This window comes from Megascapheus bottae, chromosome 26 (assembly GCF_031878675.1).
Source record: "Megascapheus bottae isolate mThoBot1 chromosome 26, mThoBot2.hap1, whole genome shotgun sequence".
Taxonomy (NCBI): domain Eukaryota; kingdom Metazoa; phylum Chordata; class Mammalia; order Rodentia; family Geomyidae; genus Megascapheus; species Megascapheus bottae.
Window position 1 is genome coordinate 18,831,959 of NC_143534.1, and position 22,914 is coordinate 18,854,872.

The following is a 22,914-nucleotide window of genomic DNA, read 5'->3' on the forward strand; positions in this document are numbered from 1 at the left end:
TAGTGGGTTCCATGTTGTGTGGTGTCCGAATGAGACAGGGTTTGGCAAGTGTCAGCCAGAACCAATGCTGGACCATCAGTAGAGTTCACACTGGAGTCAGACAGATGGGACTGGAAATATCCAACAAGATCCAGAGAGAATGCACACTTGGAATCCGTGCATGTCTTGCTATTGTGTACTTTTACCATTCTAGAACCTAGCAGCGATGTTTACAAGAGAGTTCTTCCATGTGTTTCTTTTTAAAGGAATTCTCTTTGATTGGCTTCCTCCTTAGGCTAATGTAACAAAAGAACTGTGTATTGTTAAGAGGGGAACCATCTCCTATCTCCTGACAGAATCACTAGTGTTTGGTAGCCTAATTTAAAGACTAAATAAACAAGGGCACTTTGATACAATTTTAAAACTCTGAGGTGTTTGTTACTGCCTTTGGAGAAAGAGAGTCCATTCATTCCTTGGTTAAAAAATCCTGAGGATTGGAGGGTCAGTTAGCATCCTCTAGGCTCTCTTAAGTCCCTCTGATCTGTCTCAGTGCAAGTTCTGTTCTTAGATCCCCTTTAAAGTCCTTTAAGGGCTCCCTCTTTATCAATAATTTATTGTGGTTCAAAAAGTGGATTGAGAATGGCTACTCTCCCCACTCCCTAAAACTCAAACTTCCTGGACCAGACAAAATACTAAAAAAAAATACTAAAAACAACAGCATAAAAAACCCCTCATATACACCTGCTCTTTCAGAGAGAGAGAAGGGGGGAAAGGAGAGAGAGGGACCCTAGAGAAGGAGGGGGGAAAAGAACTTGGTCCACCATTTGACATTGTATTACTGAAAATGAATACAGCAGATCATTTTGCAGTCAAGAAAATGTTCTCACTGGATCCTAGTTTTCCTCTCCAATTCAAAGAACTTTTAGTAGGAGCCAAGTGATAGCTTTCTGGGTCTATGATACCAAGCCATATGCAAAGGGTCTAGTATGTGTAACCAACTGTACCAACAACGTGTTACAGCAATTCTCTTGGGATTCCGTAAACTCCTGGTTTGCTTTTGTGTAAATGGGAATTCCTGTAAGAGCTGTATCTTACTATGCACGTGCATATCTAGATATTCTCATGTCATTATACAGCATCCAATTTCTCCATGAAATGTCATTGTAATAGATGATTCATTTTGACATCCAACTTTATTATTTACTGCAGTTAGTCTGTTTTGTAGTTTTTGGTGACCTTCACCAGGAGTTTAGTATTTTTGGCAGAACTTTTCCCTATGGCCACAGAGGAACTTGTATTTCTTTGGGTCCTTCCAAGAGATGGGAATTCAACAAGAGCAGCTGGGGATATGAAAATTAGTAGGAACAAAACAGACATCAAATTCAGAAAAATACTGACAAAGACTTTCCACAGAAGTTATTCTCTTTGGACACCAACCATATTGGAGCGTTTGTGATAAGTTTGCTAACATATGGCTATTTTGAATGGGGAGGAAAAAATAGAGGTAGATGTTCATGTAATTTTATATTTTAAACACATATGGTAGAGTTCTGATTCTCCATTTTGCTCTTAGATCTATATGGGTGATTTAATATTACACTGATATACATGAATACATTGAGAATAGAACAGACTTCCAATACAGTTCCCTTCACTGTGAGAGACATACAAAAAAAGAGTTGTGTGGGTGGATGAGTTCAGCAATACAGCTCTGCTAATAATTTTAGAGTATGCTTTTTCATATTTAAGAGAAAAGTTTCACTGATTAGAAAGCCAAGGCTCATTGAAACATACAATACCTTTGAGTGAGCATTAAAAAAATGATATCTCCTCTGACATGAATTGCTCTCACATTATTGCCTGTTGATACATCCACAGATTGTCAGTCATATGTCCTACCAACCAGGAGAAGCCAAGGAAGTCCTATCCAGAAGCACGATATTGCTACATTACTATAAAAGGGGACCCGACCAGCACTATTATAAAAATGAAACAAATACATTGTGTCAGAATGAATACCAGCCCTCTGAATTGAAGAAAAGGTACATCTAACTGGCTGGAGTTCAGGTCCTGCAGAAAAATTGTTGACTTCCAAAGTGAAGAAAGCTTCACATTGTGTACAAAGACTTCCAGAATCTTTCTTTGTACTTAAATTCTTATATAAAATATCAACTCTAAAACTGTTTCTGAGATCAGGGAGAAATATTTAAACATTTATACATTCAGTTCATGATTCAGAGATTTATTTATAAGACTGTTGATTTTGGGACACCCAACTCTTGCATTTAAGCTGCCGAGGTGAGTCATGTTTGTGGGAGGTAATTACTACCAGAAAGTACAACTAACTTGTAAGCTTCTCTTTAAAAATGTCCACTCATAATCTACAATTACTGCAAATAACAGGCTACCAGGACGTTTGCTATGTTTTATGGCTGTATATATTTATTATGAGTACATTAGGCAATACCCAAACATACTTTTGTCACAATGGGGTTCTTGTAGGAGAAATGAGTACCTTTATTGGCATCTGTATAGATGTCTGAGGATGTAGGACTGAAAAGATATAATCTCTAGGTATTCCTTCCATTACAAAGGACAAAGCCCTGGAGAATAGCTGGCTTGAAAGAGTAATGATGGCTTCCAGTTGCTGGAGACTATATATGTATTTGATGATTTGTACAGCATTAAAGATTGGCCCTTACTGAATTATAACAGCCTCTTAACACCTCATTGCCTCTCGGGCTGATTTTTACCTCTTCCTGGGAGGTTTTCTGATACTCCAGATAAAGCTCAGACTAGTAGAACAGAATCTCAGCACATCCTGCAGTTCAAATGACTTCTGCATTAATTGGGGCCTAAAATCCCCCCAAATAGGAAGCCCAGAAAGCGGGCGTTTTGTAATAAGAAAGAGGAGGAGGGGTGCAGGCATTTGGAGCAATTAGTTGGGACATTGATGAAGGGATAGGGGAGAGTGCAGGGAAGGAACAACTGGAATTTCTAAACACAGCCTCTGGATGCTTGATGGTTTTATCCTGCCTTTGCCTCGCCCTTAACACGCCTCTGTTGTGATAGCAAAACCTCCCAGACTTCCTGAGCCTGTCTTGCCAGTGGAGACAAACATGTCCCCTTCTTCAATGGAGTTGAGACTCAATCAATTGTATAATTATGCTTCCATAAGGCTGTTGTGATCCAACTTTCTTCTTGGATCTGTCACCTTCATTCATTCATTTCATTCATTCATTTATTCCGAAGTTGTTTGCATATCACGTATCAATGACTATACTGAGAATAACCATAGTGTTAGGTTTACTACATGCTGGACCACATCAGTAAACATATAGAAACATTTTCCAGTAGTGTCCGTGTTTAAGTTGAAGGAGAAGTAGTAGGTAGTATTAAAGGGAAGGTAGAATATTCTACAAAGAAGAAAAGGAATAGGCTAAATCTTGGAGAAATATATAAATATATTTAAGAAATATACTTTAGGGTATATAGTTTAGGAAAGTATTAGTCTACATTAGCTGGAGCAGGCTGTAGACTGTTACAGTGGTAAGAGAGGAGGCTGAAAGGCTAGACCTGTACAGACCAGAAGGTGAAAGACTGGCTACCAAGGTAAGGAGCCCAAAGTAGTCGGGATGTTACATACTGGCAACCTACCACATGCTTTATGTGTTTGTATCTAAGAAGCCAGGCCTAGTCTAATAGTGGTTAGTTTACTGTCAGGCATTTGGCTATCTTTGCTCTCTGATCTTTCCACAATTTCCTATAATGTGGGCAAATAAATCCTCCAACTTGTGGCATTGCCCACTTTGTTCTCTTGTCTTTAATGACAAGCGCAATCCTCAATGCCTATGGTCCCTTTAGGCCAAAATATACTTGGAACTGTATGTATATCTCTCTTATTCAATTTTAAATTGATCTGCATTTTGAAATAAAATATATGAGCTTACCATTCACTCAACACGCATTTAGGATACTACATGTTGGGGATACTACATGTTGGGAAATATTCCTCAAAATACCTAAAAGACTAAGAACATAAAGTTTTTACCCTAACAAAGGCAACAATGCAGAAGAAGAGGACAAGTAAAGAATATATTAGAAGATAATAATGGTTACCTAGAGAATGGTTTATGGTTATGTAGAAAACTTTCTGGAAGGTATTTTTTGTATGCTTTCTTATTTGTTTAGCAAATTGTGAAATTGGAGTGCATCAAGAATAAGAGAGGGCCGGGAGTTTGGCCTAGTGGTAGAGTGTTTGTCTAGCATGCACGAAGACCCGGGTTCGACTCCTTGGTACCACATACTTAGGAAAAGCCAGAAGTGGTGCTAAGGCTCAAGTGGTAGAGTTCTAGCCTTGAGAAAAATCCAAGGACAATGCTCAGGCCCTGAGCTTAAGCTCAGGACTGGCAAAAAAAAAGAATAAGAGAAAAACTTCAATAATATAATATAATAATATTACAATAATATATAATGCAATATTATAAATAAGTGGCAGTACCCATACTCTTGGGTACCCAATAGACTACCCAACTCATGATTATTTCAAGAGATGGAAGAAAACAGTAATGTGTAATTGAAATTAACCTTCAGTCTAGAATTTTGTACTCTACAAACTACTAAAATACATAGACATTTTCATAAATACAAAGAGTTCTACTGCTAAGCTATTACAGATTCTCATTACAGGATATACTTTAACAAAAAAACCAGGAAATTATGAAATCCAAGATAACAGTGAATCCAGACATTGATACAAATACAAGATCTATCTTGTATCAAATAATTTTTGATGTGATAAAAATTGAAGCACTAAAGAACAATTTGAAATGTTCAGTACGAAGAGATTGAAATGCCTAAGAGCATGATAGACTTTGCTTTAAAAAAGCCAGCTACTGGCAGCACACACTTGCAATCCTAGTTTCTCAGGAGACTGAGACTAGGAGATTGCACATTAAAGCTGGGCTTGGCAGAAAGGTCTGCTATACTTCCTCACCAGTTAACCAGCAAAAATCTGGACAGGAGGACTGGCTCAAATGGTACAGCACCAGGTCCTGATTTAAAGCCCAGATGTCAGCAAAGAAAAAAGTCACACACACACACACACACACACACACACACACACACACACACACACACACACCATGTAGGACTATGGTTCAACATTTTAATGATAATCACCAAAGAACAGACTTAGTAGATTCCAAATAAATGAAGAAGGGAAAAAGGTTAAAAAATGATCAAATTTGGGTGGGGGTAGGGGGAGGGAAATGGGGACCAAGACATGTGAAAGGGTATCAATGTATGGGAATTAATGCAACATCTATCTGGCAAATATCATGTAACCCTTCTATTAATTACAATAAAAATATATGAAAAAAAATGATCAAATTCATAGAAGGCAACAAAGAAGAAAATGAAAGGTAACTGTTAGCAATGTCAGCAATCATAACAAATATAAGTAGATTAAGCCAGGAGTTGGCAAAGGAGCGAGTTTTCTATATTTGTTGGATATAAATATTTTAGGCATTTTAGATTACATACATATAGTTTCTGCAAACCTTTAAATCTGTAAAACTCTTTTTAGCATGCAAGCCGTACAAAGCTAGATTTCAGGCTAGGTTTGACGTATGGGAATAGAAACTTCGAAATTAAAATTTCAACAGACAAAACTTTTCAGATCAGATTTTTTTTTAACAAGCCATCTCTGTACATCTCATGAGAGTAGAGCCTAACAACCCTACATAAAAATTATAATAAGCAATGAGGAACAACAGTACATAAACATATCAGCCAAAAGAAAGCCAACTGTCAACTAAATGTAGGGATACATGTATAATCAGGGTACATTGTATGTATGGAGTTGTCACAATACGCTAATAAAAATCTTACATAGAAAAGCTAATTGTCTTGCTTTCTTGTTCCCAAAGCGAATTTGGGTATAAGAATTCAAGGGCAGGTAGTTTTTTATTTGAAATGTGATGCCAGGAAACACCAGTAGGGAAGTGGAAACATGATAAAGGGAAGGGAAGGAAGCCAATTAAAAGTGTGTTATCAAGTTAGTCACCACTCAGTTCCATAGGGTACACTGGGGACAGAGCAGAGCAAGCCTCAAAAATTCCAGGAGGAAGAGGAGGAGTCATACTTGAAGAATGACACTTCGGCAATATTGTAGAAAGGATTGTGTACAAGGAATGTACACCAGCGTCTTGAACCCTTAAACTCTTACACAGATGTTTTCCCCTTGGCTGGCACTCTATCACCTTGCCTCCAGTTCATGGAGTCTCACAGACTTTAGTGCCTGGACTCACTTTGAACCTCAACCTCCAGGGCTCATAACCAGAATTAAGTTGTGAGCCACTGGCACCTGGCCAGATAGGAAAATTTAAAAATTGAAAAAATTACTATGAATGAGTTTATGCCCTCAATTTAAAATTTCATAGAAAATAATTTTCTTTATTAGCTTAATGTAAAATTGGGCTATATAAATAGTCTCGTTGTTAAAAAAAAGTTAGTCAAACTAAAAAAGACACCAGGTATTGGCGAATTTACAGTTAGATTTGCTATTTACAAAGTATAGATAGTCTCTGACTTGCAGTTATTATTTCAAGGTACTAGAACAGAGGAAAAGCTACCCAGTTCATTTTCAAATCCAGGATAATCTTTAGGTCTAAGAGGAAAAACTGTAAAGAGAACTGTAAATTCACTTTCTCTGTGAGTTCAGAAGTAAACCATTGTTAAGCAAAATAGTAAGTTAAATACAGTGGTGTGTATGTTCAAATTGGGTCTTTGTAAAATATCAAGAGATGATTTCAAAATCTTTTGATATAATATGCTACATTAAAAGATTAAGGAATGCATGTGATACTTTAAAATTGGCATTCCTCATGATTTTTAAAAGTAATTTTCATAAACTAAGGATAGAAGAGAATCTTCTTCCCCAAATACTTACAATTTACAGTAATTCTGCTTACTGATGAAACTACCATTGAAGTCGGGGACAAGATAATGCTATTTCATGTTACCACTTCTGTCCTACAGTGTTCTAGAAGGTCTACCCTCAATGTACAAGTTAGTAAGATTGATTAAAAAAAACCCAGAAGACATATAGGCAAGGCTCAAGGCTATCACTTTACCCTTTGAGCCACAGCGCCACTTCTGGTTTTCCAGTGGTCAGTTGGAGATAAGAGTCTCACAGTCTTCAGTGTCTGGGCTGGCTTGGAACCACGATCCTCAGATCTCAGTCTCCTAAGCAGATAGAATTACTGGTGTGAGCCACTGGGCTGGCTTGTTTTTTCATTTTTTTTTTTTAAATAACAAGCCTTACTAAGGCAAACATGGCACCTTCTCCATCTTCAAAGTTAATAGTTGTCCATTTATAGATTCAATACAGTTCTGTTTGAAATTCCATCCGAGTTTTAAAGAGAATTTTATACTTAGCTTTAATATTTCTATGCTAGAGAAAAAGAAAAAAACTCAAACTTGTTTTTGAGGATCAGGTGGATAAGAAAATAATTTTTATAAAATGGTGATGGTAAATTTGTGAGACTTTGGCACTGATACAGCAAGATGATAAGTGAAACTGAAGCTTTTTATCCAAGGTAGAGAAGGAAACTCCCCACCTTTCAGAAGGTATGTTATAGAGCAATAAATGACATGACGCTTACTGGTGGAGGCAATTGGTTACCAACAGAAAAAAGATGAAAAATAAAAATTTAAGTTTTATTTCATTCACCTAGAAGGGTTAAAAATCAAGTATGTACAGCTACACTTTAAATATCTATAACATCACATCAGACATAAAGGCCTTAAAGGTAGACAGAATTTTTAAACAATATATGGAAGTAATTATAGAAATAATGGGTAGATCTAACTTCATGTAAATAATTTTTTTTGTTATTTGTGCCAGTCTTGGGCTTGAGTTCAGGGCCTGAGCACTGTTCTTGGACTTTCTCAAGGCTAGAGCTCTACCACTTGAGCCCCAGCACCACTTCTGGCTTTTTTCTGTGTATGTGGTACCGAGGAATCGAACCCGGGTCTTCGTGCATGCTAGGTAAAGCACTCTACCACTAGGCCAAACTCCCGGCCTATAAATAAATTTTTAAAAGATTAATATAAAGAGCATTCAGATAAAATATAGACTGAAAGAATATACTTACAATACATAAACCTAACCAAACAAAGGTTTATATGAGTATGCCAGCATATATGAGTCTTCCCTACAAAATTAAGAAAGAAGGGGCTCAATAAAATAGACCAAGTTATAGTAGATAGCAAGTTATGGAACATATAGTTTATATGGCAATTTCATTTGGCCAAGAGCCATATGAAAAATTTTCTAGCTTTTCTAGTCATCAGACAAATGCAAACTAAAAATAAGTTGTCATTTTATATCCCAAGATTAGCAAAATATTTGAAGTATGACAATACCAACTGGTGTCTTGATGTCGAGTTAAAAGAACTCTCTAGTATTTCTGCTGAAATTATTTTTCCAAGGTATTTAGAGAGTAAAATTTGACAATATCTAGTAAAGATGAAACATATCTACCCTGTATATCTACATGCCAGTCCTGATATTGGTTGTTGTGCAAAAATGTTTCTGTAAGAATGGAATGATTATTGCAGTGCTCATAATGGGTAAAGTCTAGAAACGATTTAAATATCAATCAAGAGAAGAGTGAATAAATAAATTGCAATGCATGCAAACAAAACTGAATATTATATAATTTAAAGATTAAGATTAATCCAAAAATATCATAAAATAGAAGAAAAACTGTTAAACGTTGTACAGCAAATGGTCTCATTTGCACAAGGTGATTTAACTCTCAAAACAATTCTATATATTAGCACCGAAATCCAAAAACATGCAAACTACTACCATAACAAAATACCCAAGGCTAGGTAACATAAAGTAAAAAGGTTTATTTGCCTGCTGATTCTGGTGGCAAAAGTGTTCAAACAGCATCCTGGTGAGGTCGTATCCTTGCTGTGTGGCAATATGTGCAGGTAAAACAAACATGTAGGGCAGTTTCATTTTATAACAATCTGCTCTACAACAAACAACAACAAAACCCAAACCTAATTCATTTCTGTCGTGATCCAACTCACTCTGAGAGAGCAGAATTAATTGATTCATGAAAGTGGCATTCCTAAGATTTCACTGCTTTCCACTAAGTGCCACTTCCTAAAGGTTCCATCAGCTCAACCCTTGCCACACTGGGGACCAAGTTCAGCACATGAGCCCTTGAGGACAAAGGACATCTAAACTACAGGAACTCAGTACAGAACAAAAGCTTACATGACAAAGACAAACACAAAATGACCAGCAGCAAGCACCACTGGGGATAGAGAGAATGCCTTTGTATTGTATTTCATCATGACCACTTTTATGTGTACATTTTGTCCCAGTAGTGAACACTGTGGGGGGAAAAAGTGAAAGTACAAGACCCAAAGGAACATACAGGATTTCTCCAGAGAATTATTTAAATAGTTGAAATAATGTACTTTGGAATCTAGCCTGGGTAGGAGCTAAATGGCAACTGGTAGAAGGACAGTGGAGGGTTGCAGAGAGCTGGGCAAGTGAGCAGATGACTGGCAAGCAAGAATGATTACATTGGTTGGAGGGGTTTAAACCGGTGGTGATTTTTCAATGGGATGTTATTATCCTGTAAGTGAGCATGATGCTTTTCCTCCACAAACAATGTAGTTTCATTTTATGCATCTTAACATAACATTTCATGGCCTATCATCACTAAATCAATCTCTGACTGTAATTATTATTTTCAGTCAGACTAAGAAGATGTTAGGATTCTTTAAAGTAATAAACAATGACTCTTATAGACTCCTCACCAAGAACTCTCTGATGATGAGATACATGGAAGAAACTGAAGATGAATGAGTAAAGCAGGTAGAAGCATACTTGTTATTGATTCAGGTGGACTACCTGGAATTTCTCTGCACACATAAGCATGTGGGGTAAAGATAAAGCTTTTCTGCTTGACCATTAATATATATGGTTTCCTTAGTTAATGCAACAGAAATTACATAGTAACTTCTATGTGGGAACTCTATCAGGAAGTAGAAATGTAAAAATGCTCTTGAATATATCTATGGCACAATTAGCTGAATACATAAATCTTATAATAGAGAGTTAAAAGCAGAGGCAAACTTTCCATAAAATGAACAAACTTCAAGTATCAGTGGGCTGCACTTAACATGAGCTCTTTCCAATATTCTGGGAGAACCCTATAGATGTTTTTATATGGTTTTACATTTGGAAACATTTGCAAAAACCAGAATGTAGTAAAAATATAATTAGTAACTGTGACTATTGAAATGTTAGTTTTTTTAGATGGTGACTTTTTTCTATTTGTTCATCTTTTTGGGGGGGGTCATTATTAGGTTTCAAATTTAGGGCTTCATGCTTCCTGGGCAGACACTCTACCACTTGAACCTTAGCCCTTGTTTATTTTTCGTATAGGGTCCTGCTCTTCTGCCCAGGGAAAGCCTCAGACAATGACCCGTCTTCCTTTGACCTCCCACATAGCTGGCTTCACAGATGTGTACTATGACTCCAGGCTTATTTGAGGAGTTGTTGGGTTTTTTTTGCCTGCCTTTACCTCAAACCATAATCATTTCAATCTCTGTCTTTTGAGTAGCTGAGGTTATAGACATGGACTGACTTGATTTTTTTGTATTTTATATTTTATTTATTTTTTTCTCCTTCAGTTTTTATTGTTTTTATAAAGGTTATGTACAGAGGGGTTACAGTTACATAATTGAGGAAATAAGCCCATTTCTTTTGGGACAATGTCTCTCTCTCTCAGTTTTTCCCTCCCTTACTCATCCACATTTTCAAGATAATGTCTAATGAGTATCACTTCGCAGTGGTTCAGTGGTATTTTATATTTTAAGTAGATTTCTATCTTCATATGTAATGTGTGTGTGTGTGTGTGTGTGAGAGAGAGAGAGAGAGAGAGAGAGAGAGACATGATTTTTTTAAGTCAAAGACAGAACTCTACCACTTGAGCCACACTTCCTGCTTCATTTCATATCCAGTTTTGTATTAGCCACTTTTAATTTTTCCTAAAGAGACTTCCCCCAATTGTTTATTGTAGGCTTTACAGCAGCTAGATGTACCCCTATGCAACATGAGTGGCTAGGAGAGAAACAGGGGAGCAGTAGGAGTTTGGAGGAGTCACTGAAAATGGTGGCTGTGAAGAGGCTTTGGCCAAGCCAGCATCACGTGAAAGCACTGACTTCAGAGATATGGCAAATGATGTTCAAACTGAAGAAGGGAATTCTTCATCATTTTGCATTCCTGTCCTACATATACCTGCTCAAATAGTCTTGATTGCTTATTAGCACCCACCTTATTAGCACCCACCTTATTAGCACCAGACCTTATATCTAACAGCTTTTCTGCTGAGTAACAAGTTCATGCAAACATGGAAGATTCCAGAAAGCCAAATTCCAGGATAAATCCAAAGGAGGGATTTAAACCACAAGAAATATGACAATAATATAGTGTAATCCAGGCCCTATTACATTGATTACATGGAGACTACACAAACTTCTGCTCCTCCACTTCCATTATGGTACCTTTGATGAGCAGGATTCAGCTCTTTATAGGACTCACCTTCACTTATGAAAAGGAAGCAACTATTAATATTCAAGAGCTAAGGAGAGTTCTCCTGTGGAACAGCATTACTTTATCGCCAGAATGTCATATTCCCTATCTGAGAAAGACGTGCACGCGCGCACACACACACGTGTGTGTGTGTGTGTGTGTGTGTGTGTGTGTGTGTGTGTGTAAAAGGGAGAAAAAGAGAAGAAAGACACAGATGTAGACAGTGACAAGCACATGAAGAACTGAGACAGAGACAGAGACAAAGACAAAAACAGAGAGCACTGAGGGTCAGTTCTGGAGACCTGAGAAACAAGACGAGATGGCTGAAGACTTCCCATCTCTAACTCCTAGTGATGGGACTATGGGAACAATAAACTATGAAAAGGACTCTACTCTGCATACACTCCCAGTGGATGCAATAGGACCTATTTAATATCAGTAATGCTCTTATCATCTGACCACTGCTTCCTTAACCTCAGGTTGAGTGACTCACCTGCATTCTTCCCACTCCTGGGTTTCCAGTGTACTCTTGATTTCTGAGTTCTATATTCTGAGACTAGCATGTCCCATGCTGGTACTTTTCCAGTCAGGAATTGCTGTTGCACTGGGTTCTGCATCCTCTTTAGGCATCTTCCACCTTTACAACCTCTAATGGGAATGTAGGAGACACACAACACCTTTTGTCATATATCAAACTCTGAGTAGGGGATAGTCATAATGATGATTAAATTCAATTTTCTCCTCACAGCTCTCTTCTAAGATAGGCATGATGATTGGTTTTGCAGACTAAGTCAACAGACTCAGAGCTTGCTCCTTGTATAGGCCATCCAGATGCCTGTTTCCTCTGATTTTATCTTTCCTATCTTACATCCATGAAAGATGGTTTTCTTGCTATTCTTCATGCCAAGGGATAATGATACAGAAGATTGTTAAGAAAATTACATTCAATCCATAATATAAAAAGGACTCACAAGGTAGATAGTTCAAAACATTTGTTATTGCACCCTATTCTGAACTTTGCTTAGAGACAGAATTAACTTTCCAGCAGTGTGTATGTGTCCTATGTCTAGGACAGTCCCATGTCCATGGTAGGCTGGATGGAAGAATGAATGGTCAATGAAAGTATTGAAATTCCACTTAGGGTTTGTGAGAAATCTGGACTTTTCTTCTCATGCTATGCTACTTCTGACTGCCTTTTTCTTTATGCCTGTAACTTGAACACTGGAATTCTCCTTTATTTCATTCCTCTTCATCTGTAGCTGAGCCTCTTCAATTATCATCCCCTTCTGCCCACAAGAACATGTTCACTGTGGCATGTGTCTAGTCTATGTGTCTCAGGAGTTTCTAGCATACTGGTATTTTTTTTTCCAGTGAAGCCACAAGCCTAGACGAAGGAGGAGAGTAAGATGGCCATATTCAGCTGAGTGTGGGAGCCTAAAGGAACAAGTCTATGCTTAGGTGGGTGTGCTCAGCTCTGGGCTAAAGCTACCTGCTGGCTCAGCACATTTCTAAATAATTAAGCAATCTACCAAGAGCTTGGAGTTTGGAATCATAGAAAAAAAATTTGGATAGAAGCACAAGTCAGAAGTCTATAGATGCCTTTCCCCTAGCCAGCAGTTCCATTAAGGAAATTTCATTTCAGTATTTTGGATGGATGAAGATTTAGTTCAGCCATGGGCACATCCAACTATTACTAAGTCAGCATACTCAAAGGAAAAATTACCAAGAAAACTCTCAGGCCCCTGGGCCATGTGTATGCCCTAGGCACAATTGAAGACATACTAGGAAGAGGACTTATGAGCTACTATTTCAGTATGATTGGGTTATAAGAATGACACATGATATTCAAGACAAAATCTAGATCTTGATCAGTCTCAAAATTAAAATGTTTAGGAAAAATGGTATACAAATCCACAGAAGATGGCCCCTAAAGTGAAAACGTGTGATTAGAAATTCTTTGCTCCTAAAGCTCTCTTGTCCCTTAGGGGGACCAGTTCCTGACCCCCTGGGGACTCAGCTCTGCCCCAGGCTCTATGATCAGTTCCATGTGTGGCCAGGAAGCATGTAGAAAGGTTTGGGGTGCAAGCATTAGGTCAGCTCTTTTCTACCCCATGCTCTGACAGGGAATCTTAAGTATGTGCTCACCTCTGCAGTCCCACATCTCCATCCTTCCTGCGTCTTGCACCCCAGAGCTCCTCCTTGCCTCTTCATTTTCCAGACTACATACAATCTTGCTATCAAGAGAACTTGTATGGAGGGGGGGCAGAAGCATAATCTAGTGGTAGAGTGCTCACCTAGCATGCACGAAGCCCTGGGTTCGATTCCTTAGCTCCACATACTCAGAAAAAAAGCTGGAAGTGACTCTGTGGCTCAAGTGGCAGAACACTAGCTTTGAGCAAATAGTATCCAAGGACAGTGCCCAGGCCCTGAGTTCAAGCCTCAGGACTGGCAAAAAATAAATAAATTAATTAAAAAAACACATTTATTAAATTAAAAATTTAAAAACTTCTTTCTTGATGGTCAGGTCTGCAATATAACTTGTCCAGTGATAAAGAGTTCCAGGACAAACTGTTTTAACACATTGCCTTAGCCAGGTATTGTGTCAATCTCTCCAGATCTGATGTTTGCACCTCGAAGATGAAAGAGTGAAGTTGGGTGGATTAAAGCATCCAAGGTTAATATTTCCATGTGTGGTTGTAGTCATGAGATGGGTAAAATCTGAGAAAGAAGCAAGGTAGCCACACGTCCCAGGAGTATCACAGAGCACGAAAGAGCCTTCTGCTTCGAAACAGAGACCCATCACCCATTCCAAGAACCCTGACTTCCACTGCCATTCATACCAGCCTTTGAGAAACTTGGCACTGCACTATTTGCCTCCATGACAAGGAGCAGACCATTAAGAGTCTCCATCCAACTGCTGTGAAGCCATACGTATTTCCCTAAATAATAACCATGAAAAGGATTACTTTCAAGACTAAGATTTTGTTATTTCATTTCAGGCATTCTAAATTAAGCCCTGGAGAAACATTTTATTGCTAATAAATAATTGCTTGTGTAATATGCATTTTTACTGAGATAATAGGCTATATCAATATCTATTCATGTTATTATAACTGGGAAATAAGACCTGAGAGAACTACTCTTTGTCCCAGTACTGAGGAAAAAATGTTAATTTTCATACTGCCATGTTCAGTTTAAATGATCTATTCTAAAATACAGACATGTATTCACTTTCGATATAATGAATTCATTTGTTACTCAGACACACTTGAGTTTGATCAAATTTTTTTCCTAAAACAATTTTATATGACAGGGCACAGATGAACAAAATAGACCATGACTTAACCATTGATAAATAACACATTGACATACACTAAAAGAATGTTGGTGAATTATTTTTTAAAAGGAGTTTTATAATAAACTTGAATTTTTTGTATCTTCTTTTTCCATGAGATGCCTTTTTTTTACTTCCATGTGTAACTGGTACAATGGCTGTGCAGACCTAAGTTCTGGTCTTTTCTCATCTCCTCAGGCAAATGCAGTTGTGTGTTCCACATGGAAGCTAAGTCTCAGCGGTTAGGACTGGCTTGTGAGATTTTGTAGCGTGATTTTTTTCTCTTTTCAGTTGTAGCTTAGAGTCTTACTGTGTTTCTTCCACAATGAGCTACATCTCAAAGATATTGGTTTTTTAAAAAATATCTCAAGTCTTAGAGACATACAACTATTTTCACAAATATTCTCAAGTCTAGAATTGGAAACTCTCAATCTTACGATTGACTTCAGGGTTTGAATTGAATTTTTAATTCAGACAAAGAGATTGCTGAGAAAAGTGGTGATTGTAAAGGTTAATTTTTTAAAAGCCTTTCTTCTAAATTAAGTTTAAGAAGCATGAGAATCATGAAATAGTGGGGTTGGGAGACACTAAAACCACTCTAAGCTTTTTGTTTCCATCTTTACAATCATGCATCACTAAAATGGTGTAACTGAATGGGAAGTAATAGGAAGTAAATTTATCATAAAACATCCATAAACAGAAATAATTCAGTAAAATGGTTTTAAATCCAAGCAACACTTAGCTTGACAATAGCCAGTTTAATGAGATTCACTGTTGCTAAGAAAACTAAGAAGGAAGCACAGTGATATTAAGAAAAAGATTTGATTTTTGATAAACTTTATAAGTATGGATCTGGAAAAACATTAATAAGTAGGAAAAATCAGCTTACAAATGTTGGGGTGCCTTTTTAAAATTTAGGGTAAAAGTTATCCTCAGTAGCTGAGCAATGCTTGCATAGAAGCCAGCACTCAAAGGACCATTATTCCAGAGAAATCAAAACATTCAAGAAACTTCAATTTGTTTTGTATCAGCATTCTTCTTTGTGGATAAAGCCTTCACAGAGAAATTCAGAGATAAATTTACTAACATGAACCTAAACCTGTGAAGGGGAAAAGCTAGGAAAGTAAGCAGAAATAAGTAAAGTACACAGTGGAATTGATGACTAGCTCATAGTACCAGGAAGAAAACTGGTGAATTTTAGAAGCCTCCAAAGAAGAAAGGGAAATCCCCAGGTTTTCCATGGGATTTCTGGAACCACATTCCCCTACTTAGTCTTCCTGACTAGGTCAAGAAGGAGGAAAGGTCAGTTAAACAAAATAAACCTTGGGAAGTAGGGACCTGAAAGGGGCAGGGTGGAAGAGGGAAAATGCAGTTAAAAACTCAATATAAAAATCCTAAAAAATTAAGAAGAGTGAGAAGGTGTGGGTACAGAGGGTTGGTAAATATGTTGGAAGGGGTAATATTAAGATGCATTTTTCATAAACTGCTTTGTTAAATGACAACTCCTTTGTAAAACTACTTAAAGATAATTTTTAAAGAAAAAAATAATAAAACACAAAAGAAAAGAAGAAAGCTAGGCACCAGTGGCTCATGCCTGTAATCCTAGCTACCCAGGAAGTTGAGATCTGAAAACTGGAGTTCAAAGCCAGCCTGGGCAGAAAAGTCCATGAGACTTTTATCTCCAAAATACTACTCTGGGGAAAAAAAAAACAATGCCAGAAGTAGCACTGAGGTTCAAGTGGTAGATCTCTATCCTTGAGCACAAAAATGTTCAGGGACAGCACCCAGATCCTGAGTTCAAGCCCCAGGATCAGTTAAAATAAAATGAGATTAAGATGGGGAACATTTTCAGTATTTAATGTGATGGTAGAGGTCCAGTACAATAAGATAAAAAAGTAATGATTAAAAAGGGAACATTAAAACTGGCATTATTTTAAAAAAAACCAAAATAATGGGCAAAAATATTACTGTTTGTGTGTGCATTTAGTAAAAATACTCAGTAAGAGCTCAGTACAAGTATCTGTGGAGCTGAAGGTAGAGCTTGGTGCCAAAGTCTGTACTAACATATGTGAGGCTTTGGTTTGATCCTGATAACTCACCCAGAAAAATGTTTGTATTTCTATATATTAGCAAGAAAGGATTTTAAAAGGAAAAGTTAAATATGCTACATAACATTTATAATATCATCAAAATGATCAGATATGTAGCACTGCACCTCACAGAATTCCACAAGACTTCGATGCAGAAAATCTTTACAAAACGTGGAAATAGTGCAATAGTTTTTCTAGAAATGGAAATGTTTAAAATGGGAAAAAGATGACTAGTATCCCAGTCATATCTATAATCTTTGCCTCTAAAGTATCTGGGGTTCTGGGGTGTGACCCATGACATTCAACTAGACTTCAAACTTGTAACGGTGGAATCCTTGGCAGAACTCGATAGTGCTTGCTGATACTCACTTGGTTTCCAACTTGCTTACTGTGAGCATGGACTACATTAGTGATGAGGAAAAGGAGCATTCATATATGTGTATATACATATATATACACACACACATATGTATTATTGTCACCAGGGTTAAATGAAATAAAGTTTAAGTGCTTGGCCAAGAATAGGTTTTCAGGCGTGTCCCTTTCACGTTTTACTTTCTTGGGATCTTGGGATTGATTTCTGTCCGTTGTTCTCTATCTTCCCTGTAGCTCGTTTGGTCTATTACCATCAGAATTTTTTTTTGCATTTCTTTGTATCAGTTACATTTTAGCTGTTAATCAAAATTATCATGCTTGTCATGAAGTGGGTTGCCTAGAATTTTTTTTAAAAAATTCCCTATTGGGTTAAATAGTTCAGCTCTATAGCAAAGAGATTTGTAGGCAGAAGTTCTTACAACACAATTCAAATCATACTATGAAAGGAATAAATTTCTTCCTTCCTTTCTTCTTCCTGTCTTCTTTTTTTGCTGGTCATGGGACTTAAACTCAGGTCCTCAGCACTGTCCCTGCTCTCTTTTACTCAAGACTAGTGCTCTACCAGTCTGATCCACAGCACCATTTCAATCAGACCCGGATTCAATTCCTTGGTACCACATACATAGAAAAAAGCCAGAAGTGGTGCTGAGGCTCAAGTGGTAGAGCTCTAGCCTTGAGAAAGTCCAAGGACAGAGCTCAAGCCCAGGACTGGCAAAAAAAAAAAAAAAAGACTAGTGAGTGCTCTACCACTTGAACCACAGCTTCACTTTCAGCTTTTAGGTGGTTAATTGGAGATAAGAAACTTAAGGACTTGTCTGCCTGGGTTGGCTTTGAACCACAATACTCAGATCTCAGCCTCCCTAGTCTCTAGGTTTATAGGAAGGAACTATTTGTGCTGGGTTGCCTGTGAGAATTCTTTGAGTTGATGTTGAGTTCCTCCAGAGAAATTGGTCCATGCTTCATTGTCATCTTCTAGCATCCACTTCAAATTAAATTTTCAGTCTGAGTTTTCTATACCATCCAGGTAGGATATATTTAGACTTGACACATGCATTTTCTTAGGCAGAGGAGAGGGATTTGTTGTTTACACTCTGATTCAACGGGAAGACAAGCAAATTTTCTTTCTGTTCCCTTCTGAATATCAGGGCTTCCTTCTCATACATCTTTACCTTAGGACTGTGGCCTGTAAGGTCCAGATAATTAGAGGTTCTTTTAGATTTGACTCTCCAGGAAAGACCTACCTCTATCTTGTGCTCGGAATGTGATGCATGTCTTAGAGAAAAGACTTCACATTTTCAGGCTTCAGCTACAGCTTCCAGGTGTATTTTGGTTTTCATCCACCTCCCAGGGCTTTGTGTTCACACTTTCTAGGGGATTCTGCATATGCTTTAACTTAGTGCCAATTCAGTAATGAGTTGAAATTAGTGAGGACATTTTGCAGTAATAACCTGGCATCTTCATGTTTAACCAAGAGGATCATTCTGTCATACTTCTTTGGAAATGATATGTCATCACACATATCACATAGAAGTCAGTGGTTTCCTGTTAACACAAGAGTCTCTGTAGCACAATTGAATGACTGCAGTATTTGAAGTTACTTTTTAGTACTTAGAAGGCAAGATCCTTTCTCATCTAACGTCAGAGCTCATTTGGGTAGGTGACTGGGATTTCTCTGAGAGATGTTTGAGTGGTGGAAGGCTTTCATGACATTGGAATTACCTCTTCACATTTTAAATCAGTCCAAGCATTCTTCCGTGTTTTCCATTGTTGGAATAGTGGGAAGCTTGGAATGGGTTCTACAATGCAATCATTCTTCCAAATGCATGGCGTGGCACAAGTCCGAGCACTTGTCACCATCTACAAAATGAACAGAATGAGGCCAGATTCTCCTGTAGCAGCTTGACCTGTGGGAAAATGATTTGTTGATTTATAGGGATGGATGGAGACCATTAAAGTTATTGCTTGAGTTTGTTCTGTAAATTATCTTTCCTTCCCCTCCCTCCCACTCCTTGTTTCCCCCTCCTTTCCACAGCATATCACATTTTTATAAAAGTCACTGACTTGGAAATTCCATTTAGAGATCAATAACAACATTGAAAAGTGAATCAAGATAAAGTAACATGGCTAGTTATTGTTCAGAATTAGAATTTTCATTTTTAAAAAATAAGGAATCTGTTTCTAGACAAGTTATCCTATCATTAGAAGAAGGGCAGCAAATCAGGCTAAAATATTTTACTTTGTAGTACATTTTTATAAGTGAAAATCATATAGGACATGTTAAAAGTTTTCTTTTAAATATATATATATATTTTTTTTTTCTTGCTTAGCATGGTGACACACATCTGTAGTCCCAGCACTCAGGAAGCAGAAGCAGAAGGATCATGACTTTGATGCCAGTCTGGGCTATATAGTCAGACCCTATTGCCAAAACTACAAGTGAGAATATACCTTTGGAGCCAGGAGTATGGCCTAGTGGTAGAGTGCACAAAGCTTTGGGTTCAATTCCTTGGTATCTCATACACAGAAAAAGTTGAAAGTGATGCTCTGGCTCCAGTGGTAGAGCACTAGCCTTTAGAAAGCTCAAGGACAGTATCCAAGCTCTAAGTTCAAGCCCCAGGGCTGGCCAAAAAGAAGAAAACACATTTATTAAATGTTTATTCACCTCTCATCATAAATATTTTTGTATGCTGGTTCTTGGGCTGGAACCCAGGGCCTGGGCACTATTCCTCAGCTTCTTTTGCTTAAGACTGTTCTACACTTAAGCCAGATCTCTACTTCTAGCTGTGGGGGTAGGGAGAGCTAATTGGAGCCTTATGGATTACCCTGGCTGGCTTCAAATTGTGATCCTCAGGTCTCAAGCCTCCTGAGTAGCTAGAATTACATGTGTGAGCCACCAGAACCCAGCTCAGTACTTATTCTTTTTATAATGGATACCTATGAACTCACTACCAACCCATACCTTGCAATGTAGCTCACCCATGAAGTTCTACTAACTTCAGTGTTCCATAGATAGTGTTAGAAGGAAGTAAATGGTATTAAAAAAACCCTCAACTATTAGATAACTCTAGTCCCTGCCGGCCCACTCTCAGCCTGTTCCCTCCTACTAGACCAGGGTTGGGCTTTGTTGTTTTCCAACTGTCTGCTCAATGCCTACAGGTATTGAAATGGGCACTTAAATGTGGGCTAAGTGATGCTGTGTACATCCTGAACAGGACTGTGCTTTATGCTTGAGTTCTTTTTCAGCTGTGGTGACCCAGCCCCTCTCAAGCAAGCTGTGTCTTCAGGGCTGAAGCACTGAGCAGATTTGCCACAGGCAATAATTACATAGAAGAAAATGAAAATATCCTTGGTTAAAAGCACTAAAGAACTCTCCATATTCATTCTTTTTTTAGGAGTTTTTTAGGAGTTGCTAAAAGACTACACTGACTATGATTTCTTGCAGCCATCATCACAAAGCCAGGGGCTTTGCTTAGACTGGGTTTACCTTAAAAGATGGAGCATTTTGAATAAGTAAATTTGACTGTGATTGGCATACATTGCTGGTTTTGTCTGGAATGTAAACCGGAAGCAGTGGCTCTAATTTTTTTTTTAACCTCTGAGCAAGACTGCAGCTGTTACACCTAACAGGCAGGGCTTTTACAGGATCATCTCTTGATTTGCTAGGATCAGTTGTCAAGGACTTGTGTTCATGAGTCAGGTGCTCTACCACTTGAGCCCTGTTTACTAAGTTTTGTCTGCCTTTGATCCTATTCTAGATGACAGTTCTACTTTCTATCTACAAAAATTACCATGATATTTCTTTGGAGATGACATAATATATAAACTAGTTACCAAAGCTAACCACACAAGGGTTTGCTAATAAATAATCGTTGACAGAAATGTCTTAGCTGAAAATTCTGGAAAATAAGTTTTACATCATCATTTAAACCAACTTTCAAAGAATGGGAACCCCAGACATTAAATTTTTTTGCCAAAATATCAAGCAATCATCTGTGGATGGAAACAGGATTTATTTGTAGAGCTTCCTATACCATGCAGGTTTTTTTTGCACACTAATGTGCTCACAGAAGTGGGTTTAATACCATGAGGTAGATGATTGCTCAGAACTTACTAGTAAACACCAAGAAATAATTATTTGATGAAGAAGAGAGAACATTTGGTAGGTTGGAGAAAGATGATCTGTCAGATTTTATAATAGTCATGAGCAGGATGTGGTATGCAAAGGAATAAGCTGCTATATATCTTTGTTCTAGAATATTTTCACATGGTCTAGCTTAGGCAGTTTGGAGGAGGTGGGGCATATCCTCAGAGGGAATTGTGGGATCTCACCTTTTCCTGTTTTCTCTCCTTTGGCTCCCAGGCATGAAGGAAGCAGCTTTGCTCTACCCTGTGCTTCTCATGATTGGCTGTCTCAGCACTGGCCCCAAAGCAACAAGGTCAACGGATCGAGGTTGTCTTTGATGAAGCCAAGGAACCAAGTACAGAGGTCCTGGGCATAAACATATTCTGAAAAAGTTGCTGAGTGGCAACAGGCTCACTAGTAACCATTATTTTTTGGACTGGGGAGTCAGATTGACTCTATGCAGAGTGACTTTTACTAAGTTATGCTTTTGCTTCAACTGCTTCTCAGCAGGGCTGCCATTTTGGAGCCATGCCGCTTCCATTGCTGAAATGGGCCAACTGAAGGAGCCCCATATCAAGCAAATATTATAAGAGAAAGAATATTGGAAAGAAGGCAGCTGGTAGGATAAATCATGAGCTCAGATGGCTGCAGATCAGAGAAAATGCACAAAATAGGAAGATGTATATAATAATAGGAAGTATATAATATATAATGTATATAATAATATAATAGTGGTTCATCAATGAGCTCTTATTTGCAACAGAATGCAGGCAAGAATGCATTATAAAAATATCATAGAAGCGAGAAATATAAGGAAGGAGCACATCAAAGTGGGCACAAAGATGTTGAATGGATCACACAGCTCAAGATGCATTGTGTATATAAACCACTTTGTTAAATGGCAAACAATTCAATGCATAGCCTAAAGTTAAGATAATTAAGGGAAGGAGATGGGTTGGGAGGGATGGGTGAGAATGTTGAACAGGATGATATTGATCAATATGTACTATATTCCTGAACTGCCCTGGTGAATGGCAAGCTCTTTGTATAACTACTTAAAAATAATAAATGGGGACCATGTCAGGAGAAAGGGTATCAATGTATGTGAAGTAATGCATCTTCTATCTGGCAAATATAATGTAACCCTTCTATTAATTACAATAAAATATATGAAAAAAATATATATTTCTAAAAAGTCTTTCCAGATTGAAAAGAGATAGGCTTTCAAAGCTGTTAGAGTAAGAAGAAAAAAGAACAAAGGGACAGCAAATGGAAGCAGCAAAGCTCCATTTTCCTTCCTTCTCTATATTTAGCTGATCCATTTAGCTGGTCCATTTCATACCTGGCATGTGGAATGAAAATCCCACGTTGTCAAGCAGGACAG

General features: G+C 37.8%; 1 long non-coding RNA gene across 1 annotated transcript in view; it reads left to right on the forward strand.

Moving 5' to 3' along the window:
* The window catches only part of LOC150046030 (uncharacterized), a 63,205-nt gene extending 40,694 nt beyond the window's left edge, over positions 1-22,511 (forward strand). The window contains exon 4 of the long non-coding RNA XR_016532716.1: positions 21,768-22,511. This is a non-coding gene — a long non-coding RNA (uncharacterized LOC150046030). The remainder of the gene's footprint in view (positions 1-21,767) is intronic.
* Positions 22,512-22,914: the final 403 nt, after the last annotated feature.